The sequence below is a fragment of the Haliotis rubra genome, unplaced genomic scaffold, assembly GCF_003918875.1.
Source record: "Haliotis rubra isolate DU_JTF1 unplaced genomic scaffold, ASM391887v1 Scf81, whole genome shotgun sequence".
Classification (NCBI taxonomy): Eukaryota; Metazoa; Mollusca; class Gastropoda; order Lepetellida; family Haliotidae; genus Haliotis; species Haliotis rubra.
The window spans coordinates 1,195,871-1,214,674 of NW_025767535.1; the positions used below are offsets into that span (position 1 = coordinate 1,195,871).

General features: G+C 39.0%; 1 protein-coding gene across 1 annotated transcript in view; it reads right to left on the reverse strand.

Moving 5' to 3' along the window:
* The window catches only part of LOC124261797 (thyrotropin-releasing hormone receptor-like), a 37,507-nt gene extending 26,798 nt beyond the window's left edge, over window positions 1-10,709 (reverse strand). Inside the window, exon 1 of the mRNA XM_046696163.1 lies at window positions 10,311-10,709. The gene's annotated coding sequence lies outside the window, so the exon portion shown is untranslated. The remainder of the gene's footprint in view (window positions 1-10,310) is intronic.
* Window positions 10,710-18,804: the final 8,095 nt, after the last annotated feature.

Genomic DNA, 18,804 nt, shown 5'->3' on the forward strand with positions numbered 1-18,804 from the left:
TAGTTTTGCAGATGCCAAGAAACTAGAACAGACAGAACAGACAGATAGTTATGCTTCCATTGCCAGAACAACGGCTGAGGCAACATCTAGAGTAACTAAAGTATCTGCTAGTTGTCAGACAAACTTAACCTGGGTCAAAACAGAATCTCCTAAACCTGTCTCGCCTGCTACATCTACACAAACTGTAAACTCACTTCCCGGTACATCTCGAATCCAATCAGAAACATCCCCTGATCATGAACCATCTTCTCAGTCGTCCACAAAGTCTCAGCAAGGTCTCGTTAAAACCAAAATTAAAAAGCCAGATGTTTCAAAAAAACTCAGTGGCAGAGCCCCAAAGGGGTCAGAAAATCAAATTCAATTATTCAACAAATATGGATCTCTTGAGGATATGGACATGTCTGAAAACGTCCGTAGTAGGGGACACAGCTAGTCGCCCACCAAACAAGTGCGGGGTAGATCCCCAATAAATCCCCCTAAAAGATAGGTTATCAGAATAATATCCTACAGTGGAATTGCAGAGGACTAAGGACTAATTTCAATGAATTGCAGCTTTTAGTCCAGGATTTAACACCATCAGCGTTCTGTCTGCAGGAGACTTATTTAAAACAGACAGATGATTTTGTCCTGCGTTCTTTCAATGCATATCATTGTTTTTCACCTCCTCGTGACAGGGCCACGGGAGGATCTTCCATCTTAGTCAAACAGAACGTTATCCATAGCCCAGTTTCACTAACTACTAATCTGAAGGCTGTTGCAGTGCGAATTACTTTACATGTTGCGTTTATATTGTGTTCTGTATATATCTCTCCCTCTTCAACGTTTCACAAAACTGATCTTCAAGCTCTATATGACCAACTCCCGAAGCCCTGTATTATTATGGGAGATTTAAATGGGCACAACCCACTCTGGGGTAGTGTAAATACAAACGCTAAAGGTAAACTACTGGAGGAGTTTTGTTCAGACAATGATTTATGTATTTATAATGATGGTTCCAACACATATTTACACCCTGGTACAGGAACCTATTCTGCTCTCGACTTATCAATGACGAATTCAGAATTACTAAATGAATTTGAATGGTCAGTCCATGATGACCTCTGTTGAAGTGACCATTTTCCTACTATACTAAAACCTGTAAACCCATCTGATATTACCCCATATTCAAGATTGAACTTTAAAAAGGCTAACTGGCCTTTGTATCAAGCTCTGTGTTGTAGCAGACTTAAACCTGAACTCTTTATAGAATGTACTGATCCTATGAAGGATTTCTCTGATGAACTAATTAACATTGCTGATGAGTGTATCCCCAAATCCTCTGCAATTCCACACATACGAAAACCATAGTTCAACAATGAGTGCAAACAGGCTAGGAAGGCACGGAAGAAAGCTGAGAATTATTTCCGTCGCCATCCTATGGTCCATAAATTGAATACATTTAAAATTATAAATGCTAAGGCACGGCGTACCTTCAAGCAAAATAAACGTCAATCGTGGCGAAATTATGTATCAAAAATAAATTCAAGAACGCCGATACCAAAAGTATGGAATATGATCCAGAAAATAAAAAGTAAGGGTTCTAAATCTAGCATTAAGCATCTTAAAGATGGAGACGAATTATGAACTAGTAAATCTGATATTGCATATAAACTTGGAGAAACATTGGCCAAACACTCTTCCTCATCGAATTATTTACCTCAATTCCAAAATTATAAAAAAACAACAGGAAAAGAAAACTATTAATTTCATTTCAGATAATGGGGAAGATTACAATGAACTATTTTCTATTCATGAGCTTCATACTGCTCTTGACCAGGCTCACGATACTGATACAGAGGCTGATAACATACATTATCAGCTTCTGAAGCACTTACCGGAATCATGTTTAGAGACCCTCTTACACCTTTTTGATGATATTTGGACATCAGGTAACTTTCCTTCCTCATGGCGTGACGCTATAGTAGTACCAATCCCTAAACCTGGACGTGATCATACGGATCATGCGGATCGACCGATTTCACTAACTAGCTGTGTTTGCAAAACCATGGAACGAATGATAAATAATCGACTTGTTTGGTACTTGGAAACAAATAACCTTATAACAGATATACAATGTGGTTTCCGTAAAAACAGAAGTACTGTCGATCAATTCATAACTAACTTTTTAAGTAACAGACAATTTCAAGTCCGCGTGGGTTCTACCCTGTCTGATCATTACAATCAGGATCAGGGTGTCCCACAAGGCAGTATTTTGTCTGTCACTTTATTTAGTATCAAGATTAACAGTTTATCCAAGGTTTTAAATGATTCAATTGATGGATCACTTTTTGTGGATGATTTTAATATTTTTGTCGCGGTAATAATATGCATACTATTGAACGGCAAATGCAGCTGTGTTTAAATAAAATAAATAAATGGTGTCTTGATAACGGCTTTAAATTTTCTAAATCAAAAACTAATTGTATACATTTTTGTAGAAAATATAAACCGCATAAAGACCCGGAACTGTTTCTCAATGGCACTCCCATCAAAGTTGTAAAGGAGGCCAAGTTCTTGGGTTTAATGTTTGATTTTCATTTAACGTTTCTGCCGCATATTAAATCCCTTAAAACTAAATGCATGAAGGCACTTGACTTGTTGAAAGTTGTTTCAAATTCTAAGTGGGGAGGGGATCAACAATAACAATACTTTACTCTAACGAGTCTAACCCTGCATTCAACTGTGTCTTTAATCCTCTTTATGAGGATTTCTATAACAAAAAGCCTTCTCTTGTTCCACCTCTTGGTTTAAGAATTAAACCATTCTTTTCTGCTGCTGGAAAATATAGCTCCTTCCCGTCTTCTTTCTTCTCCTCCTTGGCAGTTGGTTAGGCCACAAGTTTACCTAGCATTAACGGCATTTAAAAAGCAGAAACTAATGAATTACAATATAAACAAGAATATAATCAATTAAAAAGTAAATATAATACATATAAATCCTTATTTACAGATGGGTCCAAGGATGGCGGCGCGGTGGCTAGTGCCACTGTCATTGGATCCAGAACAATCTCTTCTCGATTACCAGATAGCAGCACTATTTTTACAGCAGAAGCAAACGCCATATTAACAGCCTTAAAATATATTAAAAAACACCCTAAATATCAACAATATATCATCTTTTCTGACTCACTTTCTTGCCTTCAGGCTATTAAAAATATTTCTTGGAAACATCCACTTTTATTAGAAATTATTGAATTGCACAATGAGCTTGCTACTGGCCAATGCCACATCGTCTTTTGTTGGTTACCCAGCCACGTTGGAATTTCTGGGAACACAGTGGCTGATCTTGCTGCTAAGGCAGCACTCAACAAATCTGTGACACCACTTCTGATCCCATACTCTGATTACAAAGCTAGCATTAGAACTTACATCCGTGATCTGATGCAGAAGAAGCGGGACACCCAAGTAGGTATCAATAAATTACATGAAATAAAACCCTATATCGGTTACACTTACTTGGGTTGTCAGTCCAGATTTGAAGAGGTCATCATGCGACGATGTAGTATTGGCCACACTTGATACACTCATGCATACCTATTGAAAGGTGAGGATCCTCCGTTTTGTATCCCTTGTGATGAGAGAACCACGGTCAAGCATGTCCTGCTTGACTGTGTTGAATTCTCCACCATAAGGGATAAATACTTCAATGTGAAAACAGTTAAGGATCTTTTTAACACTGTTAATTTTCATTTAATTATTGGCTTTTTAAAAGAAATTGATTTAATGAATGAATTTTGAATAATATGTTCTGTACATATATGCATTTTAATTATTGGTAGATTTGATTAATAACTTAGATTGTTAGTGCCAGTGCCCTCGAAGGGGGTTGAAGTAGCGTAAACTTATTGTTCTCCTGAGAGGGTACGGTACGTAAGTCCCAAAACACTCATAGTAAATTTAAACCTACTACTATTTAAATCGTAGAATATATGTTCGTTTAATTTATGGCTAGATTATCTAACATTGCTAATAGCTGAGGGGATGGTGTAAATCCAGCTACGGTCAATGCAGGAAGCAAATGTACTGTAAGTCCCATGGTCCCTAGTATGGTGATCTACCTTCAGTTGTTGGCAATATATAGCCTGTTTTTACCTTGTATTGTCATCTATAGTTAGACTGTTTTAGATTTGATTGCTAGTTTTAAATTCGAATCTGTGATAATCTAGTTATTTTACTGTCCTTCGTTGACAGGTTTTTATAGTTTACCATTGCTTACTATGGATAAAATTAATTGTTCTCGTCACGATATGGCTGAAATATTGCCGATGTGACGTTACATTTAAACTCCCTCACTCACTGTCGGTCTTGGCGTTGGTATGTTACTGAAGGTCTCCCACTGCGTGGACGGTCTTGGATGCTGTTAGTGATCTGATACCACTCCTGCAGTCGGTAGAGATTGTCCTAACATGAACATTAAAATGAATGGTTACCCTCCGTGCAGTCTGGCCAACTTGCAATTGTCCCAAGACTTGGTTCATCTGATCTCTCGCAAGTCGTGGCATGGTGACTGTGTCAAAACAAAAATGATTTCAGGCAAGTTTGGGACTCGCTGTCATTGGTTAGGTTGTCACGACATTGATAATACGATGTGCCGTTGAGATTGACATCCAGTGATCGAGGGGGGAAACTACCAGCACCTTGAGCATGTACTATTTGCTTGGATATGTGCGCTATATAAATATCCTATGATAAAATAATAATACTGTTAAGACCGACATAAAATTGTATAGAAACATTAACTTGTGTTAATTGTTGGAAGTGACAAATTGTCGCAAACCAATCGCTCAGTTTCTCGGATAATTGCAAAGGCAGCCACATCCTTTCAGACAGAGTCCAAAGGGAAGTGTAAATTCTGCGCTGACCTTCTACCTGACGGCTTACTGCTGAGACTGCTTCAAGAGACTTGAAGGGGGTGAGACAGGCCAGATCTGTTCTTGACAGCAAGTCATAATCCGAAATGGTTTGAAATGAAGTTGAAGCATAACGTCCACGAAATGATTAACTGTCACTTCTCTATGCATGTTTTCCAGCTCGAACCATCCTCCGCAGGCTATACCCTAGATTTGTGCATTGTATGACATGATCCCTGGAACTAAGAGAATGCATGGTGGTTGCTACCAGTGGAAGACTGTCATGGCACTACAACACACGCTGGTTGCTACCAGTGGAAGACTGCCATGGCACTACAACACACGCTGGTTGCTACCAGTGGAAGACTGCCATGGCACTACAACACACGCTGGTTGCTACCAGTGGATGGATGGCCACACATTTTCTCAAGAAATTGGTATCTAATTTTTAGAGGATTAACTGTGAACGCTATCAAATGGACATAGGAAAATATACGAAACTATCGTACACATCACACCTACTGCATATTCATTGAGTGGAATCTTCTTAACTCGCGAGGTTTTCGCGAGATAACTGTAGAGATCAACATTACACTCTATGTACTATTATAGATTATTAAAAGGCTATAAAAATCACCTGCACACAAAAAATAAACTGAAAATGTCTTTTCTTTAGCATCAGTGAGCTGTGAAATAAGCCGATTTGTCATTGAATGACGCAGTTTTCAAACTATCAATACTCCTAATGGTCGTGTTGTCATCGTGGTATTAAATAATGAGGTCAGCTTGGCGTGATTGCGTTATTTTTTTTTAATTTTCTGAATCGTGATTAGCCTGTTCACCATGCTCATAAAACGCTTGTTCTTAAAGTTTATGGACCATATGATGCAACACGACCATCCTCATAAACTGAAGAAATCAACCTGAAAATACGTTAACAGGCTGTTTCAAGTTCCATAATCAATTTAAAAACAGTTTTGGTCCCAGATTTCTCCTTGCAACCTATTGTTTGCCAACAATTTAATCTATCGGCCCGCAGCACACCCATTATGTATGAATCTTTAAATCTGCTTCACACAGTTCTCGGCACAATATATCAATTCTGCACTAAGAGTTCGTCAGGGTATGTGTGCCATAGACAGAGGTATCAGTTGATCATAACAGGATATATCCCACTGCCATCAGACTGACACACATTTATCGAATGATATGCACTCACTGGCATATAGGAGCATGGTGGGCGAGTTGTCTAAGGCGCCAGGCGAGTGGTCCAGCGAGGTTGAGGTGTCGGGATCGAGCCCACCTGTGACCGGGTGTAAAAACCTTGGAGTCAACTTTGTGTGCAGACTCTTTCAGTGTTGTCACAACCTCTAGTGTACAGTACACAACCCTGTGCACTTCAAAGAACCCACGGATATGTTGATATATGACCAGATGGTGGCCACATGAATACGTGCAAACACCTAGTTGCGGGTACAGCAACGTGCAGTGAACTTGAAGTACTGTGACTATGTGTCCCAGTCCACCCAGCTGTGAATGGGTACCTCGTTAGGATGAGAAAGCCACAATAACTCGGTGCGCTTAGTGGCTGCAAGAGTTGTATGCTCCCGAGGGAGTTGAGATTGATAATACGATGTGCCGTTTGGATTGACATCCAATGATCGAGGGGAAAAATACCAGCGCCTTGAGCATGTACGAGTTGCGTGGATACATGTATGTGCACTTTATAATAATAAATAAATAATAATCCTATGATAATAGCGAGTGAGGGCCCGATGCGGAAAATGACTGACAAATTGAACCCCCACGTGTTTTACTTCTGCAATGTTCAATTACATATGAATAAACAACAGCAAATTAAACCATTTTTTCTCGAAAAAAGTCTAAATTAAGAAACTTCGGCGACTCAGGAAGAGCTTAGTACCATACATTTTTACTTTTATTCTTGATCTATGAAATCGATGTATGAAGAACTTGCCCGTGTTCAAATATACTCATAGAAACGAATAAGGGAGCACATGCAAGTACAAGTGTTCCTTTATTTATTTCCGGAATTTCACTCACAGTGCAATACATACCTTGTGAAGAACCCTGAAAAAGAATAAAGGAACACTAATCTTGTGCTTTCATGTGTTCCTTATTCGTTTCCATGAGTATATTATCAATACGCTTCACGAACAAACGGACAAATTGTTTCCTGATTTGAGATATTCAAACTTGAAATGAAGAAACATGTGATAAGTTCTATCATGGTTTGTATTAGGTTTTCTTGATTTCATAAATAACCCATAGTCCATAATCATTTCTGAAAGCGACCTCTGCATACGTTGTCGTTTCAGACATATGTATTGATATAGCTGTTTGCCAGAGCATGTCACTCCATCTGAGATTACCACAGATTATATAGTGGAACCTTGATAACCTGAACCTGATTAATCCAGCAACCACACATGTTGGTTAGGTCATGACACAACGTTCATGACAAGCTGTTTCATTTATGTGGACGTACAGGGCGGTGTTTTGATCTTGTCCGCTAAAATCACTCCTGTTTTGATTAGCTAGAACCGCGCGTTTAGCGCGAAGCGGGGGATATAGTATTAAGTACGTACGAATTGGAATATCTTAAGAATCGTTGACTAGAATCTTTTCATACTTGGTACCTAGGTTCATCACAGCATGCGAAAGGGCCCGGTCAAAGGCCCCGATTGGTGAGCTTGACCTTCATTTCAAGGTCATAAGAGGACTTTAACGTTTTACTCTTGTCAGCGAGATACCCCAAGAACCATTAACTGGATTGTCTTCATATTTGACACCAGGCTTCATCTCGGGAAGGCGCATGGCCCGGTCGATTTTGGTGACCTTTACTTAATTTTCAAGGTCATAGAGACACTTTGAAGATTTCAGCATGTTAACCTGCATGTTAAGCTTGTCAGCGAGATATCTCAAGAACAATTCTCTGGATGTTCTTCATATTTGACACCGAGCTTCATCTAGGGTATGCACAGGGCCCAGTTGATTGTGGTGATCTTCACGTAATTGTCAAGGTCACGGCGACACTTTGAAGATTTCAGCTTGTTAACCTACATGTTAAGCTTGTCAGCGAGATAGCTCAAGAACCATTCACGTGATTTTCTTCATATATGACACCAAGCTTCATCTAGGGAAGGCGTAGGGCCCAGTCGATTTTGGGGACCTTCACGTAATTTTCAAGGTTACGGCGACACTTTGAAGATTCCAGCATGGTAAGATTGTCAGCAAGATATCTCAAGAACGGTTCACTGGATTTTCTTCATAGACTTTCAAGACTTCTCTGGAATGTTTTTTGATAAGCAATTTCTTTATTACTATTTTTTTGCATATTTCATACACCAATGACATTCATGTCAATGTCAAAGTGAGTCTTGAATATATTACTACGACCTTGATAATTTGCGGCGGGGATTATGCCACCTTAGTGACAACTGCTTGTTCTACAAAATATGGCGACTGACCCGATTATGACGGACAATAGAATTGATGATATGTATCAACCCTGTGCAGTGTCAGACAACTAGTACCAGTTCAGGCAATCTGAGAATGGTGAGTGCTGCCGTTGAATCTCTTGCAAATATCTGGTTTCATCACTGAGTTTCAGTGATCAGTTCTTATAATCGTCCCCGTTATTTTGCCTGTAACGCGCAGTGGTACCTGGTTCGGCTGGCTCTTATAGGGTATTGTCACACTACAGTCATGCGTAGTCCTTTGGGTATGCCAGTTTTTACACTTCAGTAAACATAACATTGACCTCGAGAAACTCTCTACTAACGTAAGCAAAGAAAACGTACGCCTCCCTTTGATACCATACAGGCGTCAGAGGTCCTTTGGTGATCTAAATTTGTTTGCTGACAAGCAATAGCCCCTCTGTAAATTATTTATTGTTATGTATTGTAAAGGATGCATTTCTAGCTATAAATGCAGATTTGTGATGGCCGAGTTCTCTAAATGTCATTTTTCGACATTTAAATATATTTCTAAAATAGACTCTTCAGTAGTCAAACTGGTTGCCAATGTGCCTCCCTCAGCCCCTCATTCACCTGGTCTTGTGTCGTTCATCAGACAACGCTTCAGGCAATATACAACCTTAAGCAACACTGAAATCCCTGTACGGTACAGTGACCATCAGTCCCGGTAATTATGTTCAGGATCAATAAGACTCTGGGCTGCTTCGGCTGTGATAAGCTAGATAATACATGTCGTTTTAGCTTTCGTATATATGAAGACTATCGTGTAATTGCCCTGATCGGGACGGTCTAAGTCTATAAATCACGCCCTGACGCTATCACTCAACATCGACTTAAGTCAGATGACGTGCCCTGCCAATTCAGGAATCGTCATCGTATCACGGTCTTCCATGATGGTTTGGGAGGAAAGTCCGCAGGCCGTTTACCAATTTGGTGCTACCATGCAAGCAACGAGACATTCCAGCGATCATCATCACAACGAATACCTTTTCACACACTCATACACAACGCACATGCCAATAACTCACGTTTAAAGTATGCATGTTGTACAGATATGTCGTGTAGATGCATTTGTATTATCTCTCAATATGATTGAAAACTCGAGGGTTACTCGTCAGTTGAGTACTGTCGCTCTGGTAAGCGTGCATATGCGGTGCTTTTAGCGATGAGAAATGGTCATTAGAAACACAAGGGTGGTAGCTAATGACAACCCAAAAGTGTGGCGTTGGAAATTAGGATCGGTTTATCGAACAGCATTGTAACCTCCTCTAACATATCGGGGGTTTTTTAAATTACATCAGTTATTGTTAATATTATAGGTCTAGATCTTACTTTAGGTTAAGCAAAACAATCCCGAATAGTTCCTGTTTGTAATATGGTACCTGGTAGCTGTAAGTTCAATGCTGAATGAACCAATTCCACACTCAGGGCGTGGCACATTGTTCACATTATTATCCATCCATATTGGTGCCACAGGTGTGATTATGTATAGCCCGACAACTTTAATGTTGTTAAACATCGTGAAACAACGTTCTCAAAAACAGTAAAATGTGTGGCCAGTTATTAAAATATTTTATTATTTACCGAGCAAATGTCTGTATTGTTGTTTAGCCACAGATTTGCGAAACTTTTGCAAAACATCGATGGATTGTGTGTTTATAACTGAAAATTGAAACACAAGATATAAACTATAAAGAATTGACTTAAAACTGTGAACAAGTGAATCAGTGTGTGAATCAACCAGTTATGTACCACCCACAAAACTGACTGAAAGATATGACGTCAAAAAAAGACTACCAATTACACCCACAATAGATAATCATAATGATTCCCGCAATGGGGAATTTGGACGAAGATAAAGAATGTATTTAACACGCTTCCAAATGTTTAAAGAAAATAATACCACAGCAAATAACACTCACCAGATAACTTTTTAAGTCCAAATGGACCTGCGCGTTATCCTGAAATCCATCACATGTACTTTGCACTGGCTGCAAGAAAACTTCCCAGCAGTGATCCTTTATTGGAACCTGATGCCAACAGCCCACGTTGTAGGGAGCCTGCAGCTTCTCACTCAACTACACCGTCATCATTGATCGTTGCTCATGACGCCACGGTTCCATCTTTGGTTCCTAATGCGTCGCGTACATCTGACACATGCGCACTATTCTCGTCTTGTTTCGCACATTTGGACACTGGCTTCGCCACGTGTATGCCTAACAGTTGTTAGACAAAGAACAGTTGCCTCCCGTGAGAGAAGAGTCTGCACGCTGAAGTGCGCACCGGATCAACAAGAGATGTACCGTTGCTAGAAACTGTGGGATTTATCAAATGCTCTCGTTATGCTGTAAAGAAAATGTTTTGAGTATATGTTGATCTATCACATTGTGAGATTTATTATTACACTACTGACAGAAAGAAAGGTTACAAATGATCTGAATGTAGCTATCGTTGAAATGCATATTTACAGTATCATGGCGTAGTATTTACCAAAGCCAAAGCAGAAGGGTACACAATGCACTTGAGCGCAACACACGTTTAAAATGCCTTTTACAATATTTCAGTGGACATAGTGGCGAACTACGAATCCGAATAAAACTGAGATGTGTGTGTGTGCGCATGTGTGTGTGGACGTTAATATCACAGGTTGCCCGCATGTTTGACACATGAAAAAGTGAGACAAGAGTACCGTCACGCATGTGGGGTTGCAATGAGACGTGGGCGTGACAGAGTATTATAAGATATAATAAGTATAACCTGAACATGATTGTCTCCTTCCAACAATTGCTCCTTATTCAAATCTGCTCTTTTTACAAAAGCAGTAAGGCGAATGTCAGCATCCACCATAAACGTTATAAAAACTGCTTACTGTAGCTGGAAAGGAAGCAAAGCGTAAAGTGAAGGGAGGGGCCCTAACTGCTTATTACTTGTGGGAGAGGTTTGGAATGAACATTGTTTACAGACGAATCAAGTCAGTGAGTATGGTTTTACGCCGCTTTTAACAATAATCCAGCAATATTACAATGGGGACACCAGAAATAGGTTTCACACATTGTACCCATGTAGGGACTCGGGTCCCCTGAGTGACGAGCAAACGCTTTAACCAGGCTAGGCTACCCAGGCGAATTACGATTTTGCCTTGGATTCACAGATGCCAGAACACGTTGTCTGCGACGAAACGGAGAGTGATGCGCCAGGGCAACGATTCTTGACGTTGCTCGGTGTGGCGAAGGTAGACTCTTGTTTTGGATTGGTAACACACTTGAAAATCGTACTAATTTTGTTCTTGTAAATGGACATTTAACTGACAATGATGACGAAATTATGTTTGTTCCATTGCCTAGGACTATCGGCAAAATATTTCAAAAGCAAGATGCCAATACCACATGGTCCTCAGGATGTCATTGTGCCCTGACATTCCCGAGTAGAGTAGGGCATCTTTGGGATGTTCTCGAACACACGAAATACATCTATTCCATAAATTTTGATGTAAATAGCTAAATATTTTGGAAAACGTTAGCATATGATTATTATCGGAGATTGTTAGTGGCTCTTGATGGGTGTTGTACTGTAAGTACTGTAAATTATTAATATCACAGGTTTTACATCAGTATATATGTAGATTTTAGATAAATAGCTAACCTTGTGTACAGTCGCAATCAGCTGACGGGATGGTTGACACTCAGCTGTGAAACCGTGCAGGAAGCAGACGTACACACGATTCCTAGTATGGTTGCTTTGGCTGCTAGCGACCTCAAACCCTATTTTAATATTATGTTGTTAATTAAGAGTTTACTATTTTACATGCTGTTAAACTAGTTTTAAATAATATATGATAATCTAGTTGTTACTTTGACCTTTGTCGACAAGATTTTATACCATTTGAATATATCTATTAATTGTCGTATTTTCTCTCGTCACGATATGGCTGAAATACTGCCGATGTGACCTCACTCACGGACCCACACACCACACACGCACTCACTCACTCACTCACCAGCTATGGTTGCCCAACTGGGGGTAGCAAAATGTCAAAATGTCAGGCAATAGGAAGGGCAACCATACACAAGGTAATAAACAGTATGATATCAAAGTGCCGTGCCTGTTAACCGCACATGCTGAGCACTCCGGATATTGTTCTACACGCCTGAAATTACCTGTACAGACATTAATCTCCATTACGCCTTCACAATCATCCCGCCAGATCCCTGCTTTTGTCAGTCATGCTTAATTCCACTGTTGATTACATGTCCGGTAATTTCCGTAGCGATCATGAAATTCTGAATTGGGTTAAGACACTAAGTTTAACAGTGATTAATCTACATTACGGTATGTACGCTCAATGTGGGAGGAGGGAACCAACGGATGCCGGCCTTTATTGTTTATTATTTTGTGGTGCCTACTAGTGCGTAAGGTGAGTGAGTGAGTTTAGGTTTACGCCACTTGTAGTATTGCTAAAATTCCCTCAGTAGCACGGCGGGGGAAAACGGAAATAAGCTTCACAAATTGTACCCATGTGGGGAATCGAACCCGAGTCTTCGGCGTGGCGAGCCAACGCTTTAACCACTAGGCTACCCAAATGCCACAAGGAGTTAACAAACCAAGCAAAATATTTAGCCAATCTCGAATCTTCGAGAACGAACAGTGAACTCAAGCCACTTAGATAACTCGCCGATTTTAATGATGTGAGCATGTCAAGTATATGTTCATTATCTAAGCAATATAGCCATGAAAAAGCCTAATGACATGTATTGTAAAAGGGTACAATGTGTGTGAAGCCCATTTCTGGTGATATTGCTGGAATGTTGCAAAATGCGGCAAAAACCCACTCACTCACTCGCAAAAGCCAGTTCTTCATGCACCAATTAGGAATATAAATGTGGTAGGAATTAAATTACTTTATTATTACATGTGCATGTTACCACATGCTCGTGCATTCGACTGGTTATTTGGTATTACGAATGCGTCCTTAATATCCCAGTATCTAGAACCAATCCACACGTGTATTATACTGATGCACAACCATCATTATTTCATGTGCTGTACTTGCGTCTTGGGAAATATAACCTCCCCTTGGCATGTAAGAAATGTTATATTTGGGATTACACATTCTCAGTATCTCCCCGAGGCATGTCAGATGCACGTGATTGATTAACGTTGAAATCGATCGACCCAATGCCGAGCTGATGTATGTAATTGTGAAAAAAATCAACTGCTGAATAGTCCAAACTCATGTACAGGTGACTCCGACTTTTTTGCTGCCATGGTAACGGAATGTTTTGCAGACTAACAACCTTCGCCAAGCTCTTTAGCGCAAGAGGGCTGTCAGAATGAGTTTAGCAAGTCCGGATGAACGTGGTTAAAGCGTTGGCTCGTCGACTCAGCAATATTCCAGATGGCGGCGGTTCGATAACAATGGCTATTAACCCAATTCTGGACTCGCCCTTTCAACCACTTTATCTGTCTGGGCCTAGATTTTCGAAGCTCTCTTAGCGCTAAGATAGTCGTATTATTACAGCTTTCTGTTGTAAATTTACGAATTCAAATATTTCCTGATTGTTTAAATGTACTTCATACTTCTTTTTTCCGGTTTTTCGTGCGACTGATTATACATGTGAAACTCATTTATCTACACTGTTGAACATAATTACATTAGTAACACATGGTAAGGCTTACTGAATTGTGGAACATTTCCCATTTCCTAGTATTATTTTGACCATTAGTGGACACTGAAATATGCTTATCCAATCCAATGTCGAAGAATTGATTAATATGAACTGGACCTTAATGTATTGATAAGACAGCTTTAATATTTTTAAACGCCTATCACATAAATTACATCGCTCATTAAACTTGCATTTCACACACAACAGCACACTTGTTTGAATAAGTTAATTATGACAGAGTTGATAGGGCGTAAAGCATATTATTTCAATCATTAAAACACACCTACAGCATTTCTGTTTCGGACCACACCTGCAATAATATTATAGGTGACTGAATAAATGAATAGGAACAATGCATTGCTGACAATAAACATAATCAGATGAATATGTGAAGAGCAGAACATTTTCCGTAAAGTTGGCGAAGGTAACCGTAAAATATTTTTAAGATTGTTAAACATTTCGTTTTTTAAATCTTTTTAAAACGCAATATCAAAAGGTTATGAAATACCAGCCTGCAGTCAGTAACGTTTGGATAGATAATCATCTGGGTGTCCTTCGATAGTAAATATATCAACACGGGTCGATAGAAGTCCTGTACAAAGAGCCTTGCCGAGGAATGTTTAACTTTTCTCAACGAGAGATGACATTTTTATATCAAAGGACACTAGGGTGAGATTATATTCATCATCCAAAATCATTTTTCAACTTTTTCAGTTTGTGAACAATCATATGTGTAACAATCATGAAAGTCTTGTGTGTAAAATGTACTGCTGACGAGCCACAGTAACAGAGACGGGTGATGCCATGGCAACTAGTGCCATCACAATGGTAAAACACTGAAATGTCCCTGAGACCATGCGACCCAAAGAGCGCTGAACATTGTAGCTCCTAAGCAAGTATTGTATAATTCCCAGTCTCTGCAATCCTCCGTTTTGGGCCATCCTCAAAACGTTTCTTCCATAACTGTCCTCTTCCATAAACTCAACATAGTTAACTTTGCAACATTTCTGTGCATTGTGGTACATACATACATGTAACTTATTACAACCCGATCATCCTGTTAGTTTTAATGTTAAGAGCACTCGGTTCTTTCAATTACGGTTTATACATGTTAAGAGCAAAACAAACTTGTTAAGTTGTCACATTATGTTCCACTGGCGACATCTGCATCCTTAACGCATAAAAATACACGATCAATGGATGATTGAGGAAGTGTAGAAGGATCAAAGATGTCAGATGTTGGGCAAGTCATAAAGAACAGACCAGTTCTGGAGGAAGCAATCAGTTAATCAACAGCATGTGTTGGCTGTGAAGTCGCCCACGTGCTACCGCTGTTGACAGTCATCGGTTGCGTCTAATATCCCCCAAAACGTCTCATTCTTTTCATTTTCAGCCTGCGAGCTTGCAAGTATATTTGTGTTATGGAAGTAATTAGTCTTTATCGTGTCATCAATGTTGCTATGTTTTCGCATCCGTCAACAGTATTTGCATGTTGAGTGTGTATTTAGGCATGGAGACAAGATTTAATCTGTATCTTCAACCAAAATCCTTCAAAGTCAGGTTTTTATGCGACTGATCCGGATGTTTACGTTCCAAACCAAAATAACAGCTCTGAATGTAAAAAGACGAAATTACAATTGAACTTCTTTCAGACAGATTCCTCTTCTAACGAAAGTTATTTACCTGATTTAATCACAAGGCTTTACTTTGAAAGAACGCAATCTTCTCACCGATTCGATTGGGCTCCAACATTGAAATCTCCATGGAGTTAATGCCTCCTGTTACCGATTGTCGATAGGCATGTCCTTTGTGTTCTAACACGACAGAACAGCATTATCCGTACTAAACGCGTTGAGGATACTTAGTGTAAAAAGTTAATACGTTTTGAAATTCTATAAGCTCCTAAAGAGGCACAGCTGGGGCACAACTATTTATAATGACAACAATCCAGAAAGAAGTATCGTTTCTACAAATTGAAGCTTTTTCCGAGCCTAAAATATTAATGCTAAAAGCAGAGCATTTCGTATCAACTGAATATATGGTAATTGTGATGATGTTAGAATTTGAATGTTTGATGCGCGTTGTAGACATGCTGATATGGCATTTATAGAAACCAAAACGTATATAAGTGGCATGGTGTCCCTGGGATGCTAATATCTATCACTAAACCAATAATAAAAATCAATAACGAATCATAAATAACAGAATGTAATGACACTACGGTAACATCGTATTACATTTGTATCGTGCATGAGAACAGACCCACACATCTCCACCCATGCTCTTCTATAGTGATGTAGGGTGTATGTGCTCTTACGTCTTTTCATGAAGAACGGCAATTTGACAGTTATAGCCACCGCTTATATTTCTTTCCATAACTACGTACATTCATTTAAAATGAAACTAGCATTACCCATTCCTATTTACTGTCGTTCTAAATCTAGGAATATAGTCTCTCTAGCATATTCCAATGTGTATATATTATATATTTCGTACATAAAATGAACATGCCATCATGCATATATGAGAGAAATGCAATGCCAATGTACAAAGTCAATTGTGCACTGTAACCACCCCTTCCTCTTCAAACGATAACCAATTTACGAGTAAAGAATCTATTAAATGTATTGTCGCATTGAACGCAATTATGTGAGTACTTACCACTGTTCACTTGTCAGAGTTACACATGCTTAACGATGACACATGTCAATGCATATAGACGGCTACATGCTATCCTTGTTTAAAGCTCACGCGTTCAACTATGATGTTTGTCTTGAGCCTCGTGTGAAACCGGAGCCCATCCCACTGCAGCAACCTTCCAGCCAGAAATCAATGATCAGTACTAACTACATTTCAACCAAAGGTAATTGCTTTCAGAGCAGAAACAACTCATCCCCGTTACACGCAGTTTCCGTTGAACTCAACTAAGTGATGTGTAGAAGCTATTGGTTATTAAGTGTTCATTCGCGGATATGTGTTACTTTCAAACGTCGCAGCGTAATACTTACTGGATTGATGGAATAAGTCTAAATGATCCGCCAATAAACATGTGCGAACCCGGGCCTATCTGTTAAACATCAGCGCTTGGCTGCTTAAGCATTTCAGACTTGGTTTATACTGTGTTGACATCATTGGCGTGTCTACACGCAAGATACATGCATATGTCGGTCTCTGCACTGTTGAAGATACAATGATCTTTAGTCAGTTCAAATTTGTTCACGTTTTCCACATCAGTCCAATAGGCATAATACTTGATATAGTCAGGCATTGTTTTAATGTGAGGTTGTATGTTTCAGGCATACACAATTAAATGACACTACACACGAGTCTGTCCTTTCAGCACATTATATTAGCGTAGACACGCCCTAGACGATGGACAAAATAAGAAGATAATGGAACACATATTTCGTTGCAGAGAATGTTGTTACAAAACGATATTTCCAAACTGATATACAACTGTGAGAAGGATACATTTTGCTGTTGTGTACAATCCTGTAGCAAATAAAATCTAACATTATTAACCCAAACTTAACATTTTGTTCTAATATCATTGCTGAATATTTCTCTATGTTTCATTACAGTTTAACGGAAGTCATCGATCGAACGAAAGGCTGGAAGATCTGGAAGTACCACTTGACCGAAATACCTCACAATGGCTACCAGTATTGTGTAATGAAACATCAGTGACAAGGTTTCTGGCACAACAGTAAAGGTATGTCAATATACACCAGGGTATCATGTAACAGTAGGAGAGACAATCCAGTGTTTGGCAGCATGAGCATCGATCCATGCAAATGGGACACGATGACATGCATCAACAGAGTAGGCGAGTCTTGCCGACTGATCGAGTTCATTGCCCTTTTAAGAAAGGTTTGGGTTGCTGAAGATCAGTTCTAACCAAGATCTTCATGGGTAAGCAAATCAGAACACGAATTGGGTCCCTTAACCCCGATGTCTAGCCAGAAGCGAACAATTTGCAAAATTTAGAAATTCAGAATTGTGTAAAAATATCAATAGTTCAACTTTTTTTTGCCATTATAGTTCTTATAAATCATTATTAACTACAGAATTATATTTTTTATCAAATTCTATAGATAAAGATTAAAAAGTGTTCTCACGAAGTTTCGTATACTTTCTCATAACCTAAAGCTTCAGAACCAACGTTATAAGAAAAGTAAAGAAGCGTTGACCGATCTGCCCTAATATGTGATAAGTGTGACAATATGGCTGTCGAAGATGAATTTCATTTCATTTTAAGTTGTCCTTACTATAATGTTAGCAGAAATAAATTCATTCCAAAATAGTTTCATCACTACCCTTCCTGAGAAAGAGTACAACAACTTATGTCTTCAAAAAATGTTGATGTTTTGAATGTATTCGCATTGTATTTGAAAAGAAATCTTTAAGCAAAATGATCCCCATATTTGCATAAACATGATTTCATGTGTTATATAAACTGAATTATCATTTCTTGTACAATACAACTATTTCTACATGTGTTATCATTGTACTTATCCCATATTTTGCAGTAACATGTTTTCATGAGTTATTTAAACAGAATTATCATTTCTTGTACAATATAACTATTTCTACATGAGTTATCATTGTACTTATCCCACATTTTGCATTAACATGTTTTCATGAGTTATTTAAACAGAATTATCATTTCTTGTACGATATAACTATTTCTACAAGTGTTATCATTGTACTTATCAAAAATAACTTGTAAGCAGTAAGCATTCCACACACA